The sequence below is a fragment of the Hippocampus bargibanti genome, linkage group LG02 (genome assembly GCF_051943395.1).
Source record: "Hippocampus bargibanti isolate YZ-2025 linkage group LG02, ASM5194339v1, whole genome shotgun sequence".
In the NCBI taxonomy this organism is placed as follows: domain Eukaryota; kingdom Metazoa; phylum Chordata; class Actinopteri; order Syngnathiformes; family Syngnathidae; genus Hippocampus; species Hippocampus bargibanti.
Window position 1 is genome coordinate 5992410 of NC_142735.1, and position 15224 is coordinate 6007633.

General features: G+C 39.7%; 1 protein-coding gene and 1 pseudogene across 7 annotated transcripts in view; both read left to right on the top strand.

Annotated features, from left to right (window-relative positions):
• Positions 1-15224, top strand: part of diaph2 (diaphanous related formin 2) — a 371573-nt gene that overhangs the window by 340207 nt on the left and 16142 nt on the right. The gene's annotated exons all lie outside the window — the stretch shown is intronic.
• On the top strand, positions 7792-8695 carry LOC148901329 (uncharacterized; annotated as a pseudogene).

Genomic DNA, 15224 nt, shown 5'->3' on the forward strand with positions numbered 1-15224 from the left:
AAAGCAGACCGACAAACGGAAGATCCACTTTTGTTTAAGACTAGCTTTTGTCCACAAATGAGAATGTTTACTGTGTGTGCCTTGTGAGTGAACAACAACTTGTCCACGCAGAGCAGTTGGGATAAATTTCGTTATTTAAGATTTTTAGATGATGGCTAAGTATATGTTTGTAATATGTTTATAATGTTCTAGCATAGTTCAATCCAAGTTAAAATACAACTGTAAATGTTCTGAAAGTAAAGCTGTGTACTGTACTGTACCTCTTTTCAACAATAGGTTTGTTATTACCATTTGACTTTTATGTAATACTAAACAATATAGCATTGCACAAAAATAAATACATTTAAAAAGTTGGTGTCTTTATAATCTGAATGGGCAAGAGACACTGTAATATTTGCATTGGTAGACAGTCAGATATTTTATATTTATTTTTGTAATCGTTGAACCACTCCAATTGTGGATGCTCTTATGTAGCATACTTAATGTTTGAAGAGTGCCATTGTTGGTATATTGTTGTTGTTTTTCCTCATTGTGATCAATGATCTGCGATTTATGTGTATAATTGTTACAGTTATTATTATCTCTGATTCCCTGCAAAATGTCATCTGGATTAATCTGATTTGAATAATTAACTCGGTGGTGGTTCTGGTTATGTCAATGTTGTTTCAAATCTAGACTGACTTTGCTTGAACATTTTTGAATAATAACTGAGTAAGTCAATAATTAAACTTTTGTTTCTGCAGCCCACATGTAGCAGATCTTACTCACTATGTACCTTTTGTGAAAACGTTTAAACACAGCCAAAATTTGCATACAAATGTCGTGTGTTGCTGTTTTCATTCTAAGGCCTTTGGTCACGGTCACCAAAAGAACAAGCAGCTAATATACAGTCCATCATTTCAATGATTCATCTCGAAGTTCACTGTATATATTCTATGAGACCCTTTTGCTGTGAGTCATTTTGCATGCGATGGAATTAGTTACCAGGTGTGTGTACGTGTATGCGCCGGTGTGTCTTTGTGTTATTGTGTGTGGTGAGGGTGATGTGGTATAGAGGTCACTTGCGTCAGATCCAATGTCCCGGTCTATGGTGTGATGTGAAGGCCACTGTCATGAGACAACCGCAAGGCAATGTGGCTACATTTACCCTCATGCTCTTTATTTTCCTCTGTGGCACCTGGACACACACATTACAAAGACACACAAGCAAAGAAACACATTGTTGCACACATCTTGACAATGACACACACACACTTTTGAAAACGAAACTTTATAGATCTTGCCTCTTAACATTCATAACTGCCATACAAAGAAAGAAAAGTGAACTCTATGGGCTCTCTTTACATAGACACCACGCCTGCACCAAGTTGCAGATACTAGTATGTGCTGATTTCACGTATTAGTCCAAGGCTCGTTGCTGCCAGGCACAGAGTTATGGTGCAGGGAGGACGTGTCCTTGAAGATACTCCCTACAAAGTGACAGTGTGGAGGCAAAAAGTCTTTTCAAACCTGACAGCTGCTCGGACCCTCTCTGAATACTGACATATTGAAGCTGGGCGGACATGTGTGGTGGATGTAAGATTTCATTTATAAATAGTGTATGCCAACATAAAAATAATATATATATATATATATATATATATATATATATATATATACATTTGATGATTGGCCGTCTCCAAGCACAAACGCTCCCCACCTTACAAGCGCGATACGTTCTGAGCGGTCGTTCGTAAGGTGAATTTGATCGTAAGTTGAAAGAGAGAGAGAGAGAGAGAGAGAGAGAGAGATAGATAGATAGAGAGAGAGAGATAGAGATAGAGAGAGAGAGACAGATGTTTTTAACTTCCAATGTCAATGTTGATGTTAAATTTAAAAATATTACTGTTTGTTTTTACATTATTACGTTTGTAAATGGACTGCATCAGCTCACAAAATGAAGCTACTGTGCTTCAATAATTGTATTTTTTCAATGATTCTCAAGTCGGAAAAAGAATTATTTGCACATGAAATCCTATTGCATGTTCTTAAAAGCATGTAAGCTTTAATTATCCATTACTCCGTGTTGACATATATTTTTTTTATAATGGTGTGACTTTTCGCTGTCACCCAAAAATCTAAATTAAGTTAAATTCGATACCAAAAAATCTAGTTATTCTTAGATTAATAGCACATGGGTTTTTGTGTCAACATGTCAACATGTGACTTCCATGGCAACAGCATATGAATATATTTCTTTCTTTTTCACGCCTGTGTCACTCTCTTTCCCATTGCTTCGTCCCCATGCTGTCCGCCCACCCCCGGTGTATTTCATGTCCACACTTGAGGAGTCGCACAGTGAAACTTTAATGCTAATTGATCCCAGTGCAGTGTTGTGTTGTACATAGGTGTGTTTCCCCAGGGTCTGGCTGTGCCATGGACATCAAGGGATTGTGGGTTACAGAGGGGCTGATCAGGCCATGGGACAATGTGCCGCCGGGCAGTATACTTCTTCCCAATCAGCACATGTTTGCAGTGCACAATTGCTGCCTTATCTTTGCATCAGCCAGAGAACAAAACATGTATCAACTGAAGTGGAATTATTCTTTACTCGGTTCTTTGATAAGTTCTTGTTTGGTGTTTTTCATACAAATGGTTACTGTCGAAATTATTATTATAATAATTTTTTGCAAAGGTTAGTGATTGATGATCGTGTGTTCTGATCTTCTTACAAATTGTTGTTTGGTCGCTACTGTAGGAAATCAGAAATGGAACTGTTCCTTCCCAGGTTCATGACATATTTCTGTTGCAATTTCAATCTTGCAAGTAAAAGTGACTTCTTAATTTCCATCCACCCATCCATTCATCCATCCCTCCATTGTCTGATCCAGTTAATGTTCACACAATTCATGGGGGGTGTTGGAGACTTTCTCAGACTTTTCTTCTTCTTCAGGCAGAAGGCAAAACACCTGAACACGTTGCCAACCAATCATAGAGTACACAGAGAAACACAACCATCCGCGGTCACACTCACGGCACAATTGAGAATGCTTAATCAGCCTGCAATCCAAGTTTTTGGAAGGTGGAAGGAAACTCGAATACCGGGAGCAAATCCACACAGGCACCTGGAGAATATGTGCATTCCACACAGAGAGACCCAAGCTACAATCGTGTCCTTGGCCTATATTATTAATTTTCTAATTAACCTTTTTCATTCACAATTGTTGGTTAAATTGTTGGTTAAATTCTTGTGTTCTACCGGAAACAAATTCCTTGTGTGTTCTACATACTTGGCGAAAAAGATGATTCTGATTCTGATTCTGATTAAACTTTATTTTATTTGATTTTTTTTTTCCTCAAATCCGTGTCAAGGTCAATTCCAAAGTCAATAAAAACTAACACATCAAGTGTGAAAGCTTCCTAGAGAAGGGAGTAAATCAAATATTTAACAAACTGAACATTGCTGGTCTCATTCATGTTGTTTGTGTGATACAAGTGTGCTCATTCCGAGCCTGTGAGCCATGGAAAAACATAAATATGTCAATTGTCCTCAAGCTGTTGTGTCACTCCTATTTTATATCTTGTAAATGTGTGTGTTTGTGTCTGTGTATTGACAATTGCATTTTTTTTTGTCAAAGCACAGGTGTGTGGATTATTTGTGATCACTTTGACTATGACTACTGTGGTCTATCTTGTTTGATTGATATTGTGCCATGTAAATCTCATCAAAAACCAGCTAACAATGGCATCATGTGCACAGAAGCTCAAACATCTGGCGCTCAACGTCTCCAAGTACAAACTGCTAGAAACATACTGGGCCCCTGTTTGAAAGCTTTGCACATGTAAAAATATTTCCTAACTGTGAAATAGAGGGAAAAAGTAGATTTACATTTTAAACTTATGATAGAGTAATATAGCATTGTTCTACAAGGAAAAAAGTGTGACTTCACAATATTGTAATTTTTGTTCTGCCCCGCGGTGGCCGACTTGTTAACACATCAGTCTCACAGTGCAGACGTGCAAGGGTTCAAATCCAGCTCTGGCCTTCCTCTGTGGAGCTTACATATTCTACAAGTGCCTGCATGGGTTTTCTCTGGGTACTCCGATTTCTGTCCACATTCCCAAAACATACATGGCAGATTTATGTAATGCTGTAAATTGTACCAATTGTGTATGGTTTTGAGTGTGAATGTTCGTTTGTGTGCTCTGAGGAGAGAGAGACACAGAGAGAGAGAGAGAGAGAGAGAGAGAGAGGGGGGGGAGGTGGTGGGAGAGTGAGCGAGAGTGGCAGAGACCAAAGTCAGATTAGATGCTGCATATATTCAATAATTAAAATACTACTACTACTAGTACTACCACCACCAGTGGTCGTCCGTGCATGTCACTCCTAGGCCTTCAGTAGTGCTATGTCTGAATCTATCCGCAGCTGCCACTGTAAAAAAAGGTGTGATTTACTACACGTCCTGTAGTACTGTACTACAGAGTACAGTTAGCCAGCAAATAACTTGCGAAGTAAGAAATACTGTCATTAAACTGTTTGAGTATAACAATACATTTGATGATGCAGCTCGCTACCGATATAGTGTGCTAGCTCTGGCCAATATGCTTTTATCACCAGTGGCTAGCCAATCATGTGACTAGCCAATCGTAGTTTGCGAAAACTATATTTTTAGGCCAGCACAGGAGGCTTTGCCGGCCTTGACGGTCTGCCCCTGACTGACTACTTATACTCCTCCTCCTCCTCCTCCTCCTCCTCCTCCTCCTCCTACTACTACTACTACTACTATTACTATTCTTCTTATTATTACAACTAACACTAATAGTCATAATATCAAAATTTCCAGAATTAAACACAACGATTGATTTGTCTTCCCTATCTAGTTTATGATGCCCATCACATCCACTGCTATATATTGTGTAAAATGTTCAGAAATCTAACTTGAAATTCTGAAATATTTCAGCAGCTTCCCAAAAAGTATGAAAAATGGCCAATTGTGTTGGGCAGCGTTGATTTGCTCCCAGAAAGAGGATTGTATTGGATAGTGCACATTGTCTGGCCTCATAAATCACAAAATAAATTAAGTGTGTTAAGCAGTGTGGAGCCAGCCGCGCGTATGGCTCCTCCATTGACTTTGCCCAGTCATGCTGCTCAAAGACAGTGCAGAGGGATTGGGGTGAAACAAACACTATGGATAGATAAGGTCTAACTTTGGCCAGCATCCTTTCCTCCTCAAGCCCCTCTTCCCTATTAAAGTGTGATGAGTGACCTCACTTAGAGACTCGGCGAACAGCACTTAATTCACCACTTATTTATTTATACATGGCAGAGTTGTGTTGTTTGCTTGTTTTGTTGAAAGACTTCTGGGCAGAGTAGTGGTGGCACGTGAGGGCAGTGTCCCTCCCTGGAGGGCCTCCCATCTTAAAAAAAAAAAATCATTGCTGAATAAGTAAAGGCCATGTATTAATTTTTCATTCTAACAGAATCCATTGTCGCCTGAGATGTCTGGTTTGCGGCGTGGTGTTGTCAAGCCATAGGCAATTAAAAGAAACCTACGACCCCAGCATGACCATAATAAGCGTGCAAACACCACCCACACAAGCACAGACACACACACACACACACACACACACACACACACACACACACACACACACACACACACACACACACACACACACACACACACACACACACACACACACACACACACACATGCAGACTCATTTATTTTATCAATATAATGAGATAAATTCCAAGAGACGCAACATTAATTCAGATCAAGCCATCCATTTTGTTGTCTTCAATGTGATTCAGATACAGATGCCCGTACTTTCTATTTCATCCATTTTCTCCCACTTAACCAAGTTTAATTTAACTTGATTTTCTGATTCTGATTCTGAAACAATTTATTTTATTGGAATTCCCACAACTTACTTCTGTTGGTTTGGTTTCATTCTGTCCATCCATCTGTTTCTTTTCTTTTGCTTGTCCTATGTTTCCCATTTACATTTTAATTTTATTCAATTTTGACTGCATTTTAATTGTATCTGATTTCCCCCTCAACATTTCATTTCATTTATCATTTTTTCATTTTAACCAAAGTAATTAATATTCTTAATTTTATCCAGGTTTTGTTTGATTTTGTTCAACATTTTTCTTAATCACATCATGATTAATGTAAATTTATCCACTGTGAGACTAATAAAGGCATATCCAATCCAATCCAATCACACAGTTATTGATACTTATCAATCAAAAGGAAGCCTTTTTAACTCTCTGTCAAGACAACCTTTTCTCAGTTTATGCTATGTTGAAGTAGCAGACACGTATGTGTTTGAACTTTATGTTCAGATGATTACATTCCATCCGATTTGAACATTTCACGTCGCTCGTGTTTGGCACATAACATCTCGTGACTGGCTAAATGGTATCATTCATCCTTAATCCGAACCACTTTACCCTCACAAGAGTCAGGTGTAGTGCAGCCTATGCCTGCTGACCTTGGGCAGAAGGCCGACTCTACCATGAATGGGTTGCCAGCCGATCGCAAATAACAATTTGCGCTCACACTCAAACCTCTGGACAGTTTAGACTTTCTTATTAACCAATCATGCATGTTTTCGGAATGCGGGAGGAAACTGGAGTACCTGGAGAAAATCCATATAAGCACGGGAAGAATATGAGAACTCCACACAGGGAGGCCGTATCCGGCATTGAAACTTCAGCACAGCGACGTGGACGTACTGAGCAGTCGACCACAGAAGGTCCTGTTTTAAAATATTTGAATTTTGGATTACGTCTGTGTAGGCAGTCGTACAGGACTGGTCGATCGAGGAAAAGGTTTCTTCAGCCATCATCTGTCAGACATTGAAGCAGGGACTTATCAGAGCAGAGGTATGGCACCACCACCTCTCTACATTAGGGATATATATAGGGCCAGAGTTACCAGCACAACTTTAGTTCGCTGACAAAGCTCTTTGGATGAGGGCTCAAGAAACCTTTTCCTTGATGAAATTTGAATTATTTATGTGTGTCTCAATCATGTTTTTGTTGTTGTTATCATTACTCTAAAATAAAAAAAAATCTATGAGTAATCAAATGATAAACAACGTACCTATAAGTGTTCATTCAGGCCCTCAATTCTTGAATTATGGCATCACAAGTGCTTCTTTAGCCAGAAGTCGTGCACGATTGCTTTAAATGTCATACTCCACAAGTGTTGACAGCCGCACAGGCTATGCACGAGCAAAAACATGAAAGTAGCAAAGTGTAGCTCATCATTGGACGCGTGCTGGTGTTTTTTGTACATGTGTTTTTTGTACATCTCTGGCCATGAATGATTCAGACTAAAAGAAGAGAAAGTGAAGAAGTATTTCTGGAGAACGCTCCCCGCCTCCCTCACCCCTTCTGTCACTGGGAACAGAAGGGAGCGTCCTCGCACGGCCAAATGGGCCTGATGAAGAGGAGCGCATCTGCTCACTCGCAATGATCCCCACCACCACTCACATTGCACACTGGGAGACATCAGAAAGCAGAATAAAAAATAAATAACACACAACATCATATTTTATTAAGACCAGCTGAACTTCACTCGCGAGTGGTCCATCAGAATCCTGAGATTGGGTGACGAGGGAATCTTCAGTGATTGAGGCACGACAAACTCGTAGTCTCTCCCCGCACCAGTACTCCAACGCAACAGACTGGAGTTCAACACCTTCAAGTGACACGCTGAGAACTGTTCACCACCAAACAAAAACTGTGACTCAACTGAAACAGGGAAAAACTGAAACTGAAAGCATATAAAAAAAAACATGGACTTCAAGACTTTGTAAATGCTTCTCCACAAATCATTTGATCCTGGGAAACAATTGAACCCGGACAATCATTTCTTCAATCATAGTCACAGTATCACAAACTGAGTACATGAGTGAACAATTCAGCACAAATGTACAACTGGAAAATGTACTTTCATTGATACACTTTAACGTGACAAAATCAAATAATACATGATGAAATGTAATACATTTAAAATAATTGGCATATCAGAACCTTGGCTTGACAATTAAAAACATACATGAAATGGAAATTAAAGAATATGAAATATTTGCAACAAATAGGGAAAACAAAAAAAGGAGGGTGGGTAGCAATATATGTAGACAAAGATTTGAGTTAAATTGAGAGCCTGACAAACCCAATAGAGAAACTAATGGAATGCTTAACTTTTTAAATACAAATTGAAAATGAATCAAGTGTCATAATATGTTGCATCTATGGGACATTGGGATGATGTCTTAACATATCAAACAATAAACAGATGTGGTAAATCACACCAAGGATATTAAAACACGTTTAGTCCTATTATATGTGGCGACTTTAGCCTTGACTTATCGCAAACAACAGACTTCATAAATACAACATATAGCTGCAGTCTTTTTTCCCAGTAATCCTGAAACCTGGTAGGATCACAGTTGAAACAGCCACATTAATTGGTAATTATAAATACGATTGACCATAAAATGGAATGTGGAGTTCTGATATAAGTGACCATCTACCGGTCTTTGCAGTAATTATTTTGATCGAGGAAAAATGTTCCTATCTCACATATCAGAAATAAGACTAAGAACTCAACACTCCATTTCTGCTTTTAAAAATAGACCTGGAAAAGCAAAAATTGGTCCAAGATCTCCTCACACAAAAAAGCCAAATAATTCATAAACTAACGAAACTAAAGATGCTGATATAAAGCACAATACCGAAAGAACAAATGAGTAAAATGAGATGAATTTTCAAGATATCATTATCATGCAGTATTCAAACAGAATAAAAACAATGCATAAGAAATATGGGAAATACAAAACATTCTAACCAAAAATAACTATTTTTCAGCAAATTGCAGAAAATGTATATATAAACTATTTCTGTATATACAAACCGAAAGTTGTAAAAATACACTTTTCAAATAGATAAATGCAGCATATATACATACAGCACACATAAGATTAAAAACTTTTGTTGATATGTAGACATTTTCTTTTTCGCTTGCTTCTAAAACTGTGACTGGTGATGCTTGCTCTTTGCATGTCAAAGGGTTTGTTAGCGTCAAAGTAAAGGTTTGTTGTTTTAACTATTCAATTTGTACTTATCTTGTTTTAATCATTAAGATGAGAAGGAAACTTTAGCTATGAGTGACATAACATGAAACGGCTCAAAACCTTTTTTTTCAGGACTTTTTTCAACATTTGCTAAACTGGCTGCTTATTGTAAGTTGGATTAAGCAGACTTCACTGCCACCATATACCGATAATAGAAATGTGATTTGGTGAAATGTGGTGCGAATAAATGGAGACAAGGCCAGGGAATTATCGGCCGTTGTCCTCATGAACAGGATATGCAGTTTGGAAAATGGATCGATGGATGAACTGTTGGAATTAAGCCTCACATTTTTGGCATATGAAGTATTTTGCACCTTCCCTCAAGATTTGACTTTATTTAGAAATTCTTCCTGCTTTTGAAGAATGTCAAGTTGTGTGGAACAAGTGCAGATCTGCTTCTATATGATTGACACATACTGCAAAATCTTCAAAAGCAACACTCATGCTTCCCGATCTTATTTAAGCGGCGTGCACTTTTTGACAGCAATCCAATACTATTCGTAGATATGCAGCCTGCATCATATTTTTTTTTCTCTTCACGGTGAAGAGCTACTATGTGGCATTAACACAAATTCTTGGAGGGAATGCAGCATCTTTTTATAGCCTGCCTCATTTTATTGGTATTAATACTGTCAACACGATGCAAAGATTCCACCTGTCGGATAACGTCTTCCTACCCAAAAGGATTAATGTGTGGATGGATGCACCAATCTATATGTGTGTGGTAAGGACACACACAAACACACAAATGTGGAAATGGAGGCGAGTGGAACATGTGCTGGCAAACATACTTCCGTTCGTAATGATCAAGTGGGTGTCGTGCATTTGTTTGTGATATGGGTGAAGGTGTCACTGTGCAGCCGAAGCCGTGCCAACTGGGAGATGTTGACAGATGCCTATCTTCCAAAAGGGCACACTTTCTAAGCTTTTCCTGTCTATTCTAAGCACTGCAACATTAATTGGGGGGCTGGAACGATGCACTGGAGAGCTCAACTTTCAGACAAGAGGAAAGGCCCAACCCTTAAAACACACAATCGCCCTTTTGGCAACTAGCTAAAATCAAACCTCCCCTTTCACATGAGCACCTCGAAGCAGTAATTCATGCCTTTGTCACATCTAGGCTCCATTACTGTAAATTCGCTTTACTTTGGGGTTAGCCATTCCTCTCTGATGCATCTCCAGTTGGTCCAGAATGCTGCTGCTTCCCTCTTGACTCGTTCTCGTAAGAGGGAGCACATACCGTAACTCCTACTCTGGCACCCCTTCACAGGCTCCTGATACATTTTAGAGTTCTTGTCCAGATCTTATTATTTGTCTTCACATCTTTAAATGGCCTCGCTCCTCCTTACCTCTCTGAGCTCATTCACCTCGACACACCTACCCGACACCTCAGTTCTGCTGACCAGCCATTATTACATGTGCCAAAAACTAATCGGAGGCTCAGAGGCTATCAAGCCTTTTCTGTTGCAGGTCCCACTCTCTGGAATAACCTGCCACAGAACATTCGGCAAGCCCCCTCGCTGCTCATCTTTAAAACCCGTGTCAAAACTCACCTGTACTCTTTGACATTCGACTCAGCATGATTCCGACTTGATCTTGGTTTCACTCCTTGGTGCTTTCTACAAATTTTGTGACTGCTTTTTTTCCTGTAAATGATACCTGTCCATGTTAAGCGCTTTGTTTCAGCTTCTGCTGTTGTTAAAGGACAACCGACATCACTTTTTTGTATCACTTTTATAGCATCTAAAACACCGAAAACACGCAGTATGATATTTTTAGTCAAATGCAAATCACCAATAAAAATGACTTAAAGTGTCCAAAATCTGCAAAAATTGAGCTGCGAATTGGGCATTTTCAGAAAGTCCCGCCCCCAGTTTGTGACGTCACGACAAGACATCTTGCATTGCTGGAGAATCAAGACAATGGCTTGAGGTTCGGAGAATATGCTTTCTTGTTACTCATCCAGTTATGAATATGATTCAAATACGTCTGTGTAAGCTCTCAGTCGTACAGGAGTGGTACCTCAATCGGCCTCAATCGGCAGTACATTTGCACCTAAAAGCTACTAACCACTCATTTGACGACAATGAGGTTAAAATCTTAGCGAAAGAACATAGATGGTTTGAAAGGGGGGTAAAAGAGGCGATTCTTATAAAACAACAAAATCCTTCATTAAACCGGTCTGGTGGTGTGAGGTTCAATTTGGATCGTTCATACAATAGCCTGCTCAGGCAAAACAGGTTAGGCAACTTTCGCAATGCTGATGAGGGTCGTTATGCTGATGAGGTGATACCGGGGGGAGTGGGGGTAATAGGCCAATCGTTAGTCAGGAATGTAGGAACAATCAGTGGGGCCACAGGGGGGGTCCCGCGCCCCCCCCCCCCCCTTCCCAACCTGAGAGTAGGGACCTATCATAGCTGTGTCCGGCGCCACCAGGTCTGGACATTAGGGATATATAAATGGGGCCGACAGGACCAGTCAGACTTTAGTTCGCTGACGAAGCCTCTTGGATAGGAGGCGAAACGTCAGAAACCTTCACTTTTGTACAGATGACAGCTGAAGAAACCTTCTCATCTATGATTCAAATAGTTCTGACGAGGAAAGCATACATGTTTGCAATCGATTAAAGAATGTATTCCCTGTCATTTTGAGGTATCTGGGGGTGAGGGGGAGATGTAGCACCAAAAAGAGGCAGAAGATGGCGACAAAGTCCGTGCAAACGGGCTGATTAATTGCTTTTTTCCTTTTTGACATTTTTTGTCAGCGAATATGAAATAGATGCTCGGATTAACACACAAGGATTCACCATCACGTTATTTATGTGTTTTCCTTCTAATTTCGCCATCAACACTGATCAACACGAAGTCTTCAGACCAAACAAAGTACAGCAAAATGCATTGAGGTGATGCAAGGTATGTCCTTTCTCGCTCAGGGGCGTTCCTTCAGTGACGTAGGGTGAGGACTTGTCACCAACTCAAAAACAAGACTTTCGGAATATTCAGCGCGAGTCTTAAAACGTAAAATATAGCTATATGCGGTGGAATCTTTGTAAAATACGGTCAGTAGAAGTCATTTGAGGCAATTTTACAAATTATGGACATAACTTGTCCGGAGACGTCGGTTGTCCTTAAAATCAGAATCAGAATACCTTTATTCGTCCCGCAATGGGGAAATTTGCAGTCCACAGCAGCAATTGAAGAGGGATGGGGTTGGGGTGGGAGTGAAAGGATAGAAAACAAGATATTCTAAGCATAACAAAATAAAAATGTCAACTGTATACTGTGCAAATGTAGATGTGCAAAAACCGTTCTATAAACAAGACTGTACATAGTGCAGAATCAAGAAATGCATTTAGATATATTGCAACAACCCATATTTACAAGTGTCCAGTTTTTTTTTTTTTTTTTTTTTTTTTTTTTCACATGTGATCATTGGGAATTGTGAAGCCTGACAGCAGTCGGTAGGAACGAGCGGCGGTACCTCTCCTTCTTGCAGCGCGGGTGTAATAGTCTCTGGCTAAAGGAGCTACCCAGAGCTGTCAGGATGGGCAGGAGGGGGTGGGAGGGGCTGTCCGTCATAGCTTTTAGTTTAGCTAGCGTCCGTCTGTTGCCCACCTCCTCTAGAGAGTCCAGCGAGCAGCCCACGACAGAACTGGCCCGCTTGACAAAGCGCTCCAGTCTTTTTCTGTCCCGGGTGGTGATGCTGCCTGACCAGCAGACAATGCCATAGTGGATGGCTGATGCCACCACAGAGCACTATATAAATCACGATGTATTGTATTGTGTTGTATTTTGCCTGTAAACTTGAAATAGTCTTGTCCTCTTTTTTTGTCATGATGAACACAAAGTATCAATAATGTGGCACCAGTTTGTCAGGGCTTCTAACTGGGTTCCAGGGATCCACTGCAGTGTGGCAGTCAGCGAAGTGATTCGTCATTTTTATTATTTTTTTTAATTCATTCCTCTGTATTAGATTAGATAGCCTTTATTGGTCCCACGGTACGGGAATTTGCAATTCAAATTTTGCAATTTGCAATATGAGGACCAGTAAAGCAATTAAAGCAATATGCTAAACCAATTACACTCCTCTCTCTGAGATTTGGGACAATTGAAAGCTCTGATGTGATTATGACATGTCAAGTGAATCGATCCACACTGTATCATTCACATAACTCGTGAATTATTTATAGCAGCACCATTAGATTGTCATTCAGTCCCGTTGTCAAGCTCAAATAGGGGGAAAAAAAGAAAAACAAGGAGCTATCAGTGTATCTCTCCCCACCTCTGTATCATCACAATCTATCAGTGTTTATCAGCCCATCGTTTGTCTGCTGTTTTTTTTGTGTTTATTCTATGTTTTTATTTTCTTTCTTCCTCCTCCTGCATTTGCTTGGTGATCCATCAGCCGATTTACCTTATCACTGTGGCCATCCAGCCATTTCAGCAACCATCTGTCTGTCAAACTATATATTAGCTTTCATTCGTCTAACTAACGCTCCATCTCCGCCCTCACCTGTCAGTCATGCGGCTTGCCTCGGCTGCATCTGCCCACTCGGCAATGAAGTCACCAAGTCAAATTTCACTTTGCACTTCATTAGTGGTTTTTCACTGTTTCAATGACTGTAACCCTTCAGCTGGTGCCCTTGCTGAAACTCTATCAGTTGGGTCAGATTCAATGCAGTATGTAATAAGATGTGTCCTTACATGGTTCATGTTTGGTGGTTGTGGTTTGCATTGCATCCTAATGAGAGGGGGAGGTGATGTTTCCTCTGATTTAGCTTTCATTGTCAAAACAGGATATGTAGTGCAGCGGATTCATAGTGCTGTGTTTTCTACACTATAAAGCACAGCCAACAGCTTTCATTTTCTTCAAAAGATTACCCTGCACTTTATAATCCGGTGCACTTTATATGTGAAGTAATATTGGGCCACAACAGGTCTCACAATTACTGGCAACAGCCGTCGACTCCATTTCAAGTAGAGAACGGTGCACGCCGTGATATATAAAATGGGATATCATTTCAGCAAACCTCTTAAATTTACTTCACCAGGCGGAATGTTTTCCTAATTTCGGCATCATTTTCGGTTTTTGGCACAATGATTAGAAATGGAAAAATGATTGGAAAAAAAGCATTTGTTTATTTCTGACCATTGTAAGGCCAAAATATTTAGTGAAAACTCCTAAGTAACAAACGTTTTAAAGAAGGAAGATTGGTAATCTCTAAAGATTATATTTATTATTGTAATGTGATACATTTCTGAAAAACGCCTGGATCATTTTTGCTATATACAATATGGATGGGCTGAGTTTAGATATTAATGTTTATTTACCATCTGACTATCTCACTTTTTTTGTTGACATTCCCTTTAGCACAACACCATCTAATGAATGCATAATGGAACCTCCGCCATTAGATTAGATTCCATTTATTTCTCTCACAATGGATAAATTTACATTTCACAGCAGCAAAAACAAAATACAGGAGCTGCAGTAAAGGCAGCCACTAAGACGGCGCCATCTTGAAGTCAAAAACATAAAAAAAAAACAATGTGACACAACACAAAGGACAGTCATTGAATCTTAAAGGACAACCGACACCATTTTTGGTTTAATAACTGACATCAGAAAAACGTTTTATAGCATCTAAAATACCCAAAACACGCAGTATGATATTTTTATTCAAATGCAAAACACCAATAAAAATGACTTAGTGTCCAAAATCTGCAAAAAAATTTAGCTGCGAATTGGGCATTTTCAGAAAGTCCCGCCCCCAGTTCCTGACGTCACGCCAAAGACGTCTTGCATTGCTGGAGAATCAAAACAATGGCTTCAGATTTGGAGAATATGCTTTCTTGTTCCACATCCAGTTATGAATATGATTCAAATAGTTCTGAAGAGGAAAGCATACATGTTTGCAATTGATTAAAGAAGTCCTTCCGTGTCATTTTGAGGCATCTGGACTGCAATGTAGCATCACAAAAAACAGGCAGAAAATGGCGACTAGGCTCCCTGTGAGGAAGTAATCAGCCCGTTTCCACAGGCTGATACTGATAAATTCCTTATATGGAGCTTAGTCACCCTCTTCTGGCTCT